At 56.1% G+C, this 3,068-nt stretch overlaps 1 pseudogene; it reads right to left on the bottom strand.

The window, feature by feature from the left end:
- Positions 1-675: 675 nt before the first annotated feature.
- LOC150005516 (IQ domain-containing protein F5 pseudogene) lies at positions 676-2,605 on the bottom strand (annotated as a pseudogene).
- Between the last annotated feature and the right edge of the window lie 463 nt (positions 2,606-3,068).

The following is a 3,068-nucleotide window of genomic DNA, read 5'->3' on the forward strand; positions in this document are numbered from 1 at the left end:
GCATGGAGACCATCTGGACGGGGCGTGTGACTGGACCCGGTCGACGTCTCTCTCTATGAACTCTTTTCTGGCGGCAGATGCAGAGGGCTACTCATCGTCCTGTGGCCCCAAACGAGCCTCGAATGTAAGCACCCTTGGTGATAAACCTGCCCCCCACGGGTCTGGAGCAGTCTGCCTCTTTCTTCGTTCTCTCCTTACGCTGCGTGTCCGGGGGCCAGTTTATGAACCACCAGGAGCCAGGATCACAGAGCTTGGGGTGGGTGGGCTGCTGTCAGTCCTGGGGGTGGGAGTACAATCCCTGAACCAGCAGATCTGGGTGGGTGAATTCCTGGCAAATGTGCTGCCGTTGCCACTACCAACCATCCACCTCAAGGCTTCCTGGATCCCTGGGGAGACCCGCCACAGGGACCAAATGTGAATGATGATGCTCCCTGAGGTGGCCGGCACGGCAGACCTGTACCTCCAAGTTTCCCAGCTGCGCAGACTTCGCCAATCAATCCGAGGCCCTGCTCAGTCAGGGCAAGGGCCCAACATCCTTCTCCTCTGACGTGACGGCGTCCTCCGGCGACACTGGCCAACCCCTCTGAGCTGGCGTATGAGATGCTAAGTCCCTGCTGCCGTCTGCCCCGACCTCCTGGAGCCTGTCCAACAGAGAGAGGCTGGGGAAAGGCTGCGTCACTGCTTTATGGGGAGGGGGATACACTCGGACACAAAGCAAAGCTCTGAGCCCAGCACGATCTCCAGCTCGAGGTGCAGACGGTCGGCCGTGACCCTGTAGTGGCCGTTCAGGAAGCCCTGGGAGGTGCAGGTGTGGCACCTCCAGTAGGCCTGGATGACGCGCGTGGCGTGCAGCAGGCGGCAGTAGCGCAGCCGGACGCGCCACATGCGCACCCACGACTGCAGCCTGACGGCCGCCCACTCCTTCTGTGCGAAGGCCTCCAGCGCCTGCCGCCGCCGCTGCTCCAGCACCTTCGCCACCTCCTGCCGCCACCAGCGCTGAATGATGACAGCGTTGAGCGCTGCGTGCAGCAGCGCCCGGCGCACCAGGGTGCCCCGCCACCAGGCCTGGATCTTTACGGCGTCCGGATGGCTAGAGGGGGACTTATTTTGGTTTCCTGGGATCTTGCAAGAAAACAGAGAGGACATTCAGAGCATGCCCCTGCTCCCCACTTCAGACCCAGGGTTTGCCAGGAAGGGACCTGACTCCCTATCAAATCACCCCTTTTCCTGAACCCCAGGAACACGGAGCAGGGCACTCACTGGGACCAGAAGCCCAAGTAGGTGTCCTCTCTCCGTCCCTCCCTGGTTAACGGGCGTGGACACATTGACCTCTGAGTCTGAGAGTCCCCAGCTATAAAATGGAATTACATCTGCCCTGCCTACCCAGTTTTATATGAATCGAGTTGGCCCGCCTAGGGCAAGAACTCCATGTTGACCGAACCAGGACCCAGGACCCTTCTTCTTTTCAGACCCCGCCCGCCTGCAGGAGCAGTGGCCTTTCTTGCTAACTCTGCCCTTTCATCTCGGACTCCAGCTCCAGTCCACAGCATGCTCTCTTCCCCTGCCCACCACAGTGGTGAGGATTCCCTCCACCCCGGAAGTTCTACCTCTCCTGTCTCTTCCCCATCTTCACTTCTCTTGACTTTCGCACCTTAAATCTTTTTTTTTTTTTTTTTTTTACTGTGTGGTTGCCTCTCACTCATGCTCCCTACTGGGGACCTGACATGTAGCCTAGTCATGTGCCCTGACTGTGAATTGAACCGGCGACACTTGGCTCGCAGGCCGATGCTCAATCCACTGAGCGACAGCTGCCAGGGCTGCACCTTAAATCTTAATTAGCATGCAAACACGTGCACAAGCTCACAAACACGCAGCTTCCCATGTGTGGGCCCCCAGCCCTGGCTGGTGTGACTCAGTGGATTGAGTGCTGGCCTGTGAACCAAAAGGTTGCTGGTTCGATTCCCAGTGAGGGCCCATGCTTGGTTTGCAGGCCAGGTCCCCCGTTGGGGCCATGAGAGAGGCAACTGATCAATGTTTCACACATCGATGTTTCTCTCCCTGTCTCCCTTCCTCCCTCTCTCTCTAAAAATAAATAAAGTGTTAAACAACAACAAATTCAGCCCCCACATTCCGGCCCCAGCCCTGGGGATCTGGGGGAGGGCCCGTCATACTTCTCTGGGGCTCTCTTTAGCATTATCCACCCTCTTCGCCTCAACCTCATTCGCAACGCCAGCCTGAAACATGGATGGGGAAAGAGGACAGACAAGAATGAGCTTATTCCTGTCCTTGGCTCTGGACCATCCTTAAGACACTAGCCACAGTACTAGGACACCAGGGCCAGACACACCCAAGTCGGGGCCTCTCCTACGCACCTCTGCCTTCTCCTTTGAGGTCAGGGGTGCTGAGGATGGGCCCGTTGGCTCCCCTGCCTGCTGGGGCTCATCATTAGTGTGTTCAGCTTCTTCAGGCTGGTCCGCCTCCTGCAGCCAGCAGTTAGGGGAAAGGCAAGAAAGGGTGACTCTGCTCCTCCTCCCCCTCCGTTCAGTACCCCACACTTGCCCAGTTTCCAAGGCTTCCCAGATGCAGATGCCGGGGGTCCCCTCATCCTGACAGGTCTATGGAGACATCCCTAAAAAGCCTGTGTGTCAGTCTCTTACCATTGGTCCCACATGGACTGGGTGTAGATGGTCCAAACCCCCTCAGGTCTGTGTTACTCTAGCCATGGCCTGGGCAGAAGGCGTGAAGGGGGGAGACCTGTGATGTCATAAGGGCAGCTATGACTCAGGAACCAGGGTGGCTCCCGATGCTTGAGCCCCTCCAAGGAAAATACAAAAGTCTGTCCATTTTTTTTTCTGTTGGAAATGGCCAAAGCCCTGAATATAGAAGCAAGATACCAGAAATACCAGCCCATGGATGTGAAGATGATGAAGATAGTCATTGGTAAGATCTCCATTTGGTAAAACTGGGGTTGATTTAATGGCTTACAGCTCATTCATACTACAGAATACTATATCAATGTTAAAAAAGAATGAACTTTATCTATATGTATTGATGAAGCAGTATATCCA

This window comes from Furipterus horrens, unplaced genomic scaffold, assembly GCF_987537825.1.
Source record: "Furipterus horrens unplaced genomic scaffold, mFurHor1.1.pri manual_scaffold_7, whole genome shotgun sequence".
Taxonomy (NCBI): Eukaryota; Metazoa; Chordata; class Mammalia; order Chiroptera; family Furipteridae; genus Furipterus; species Furipterus horrens.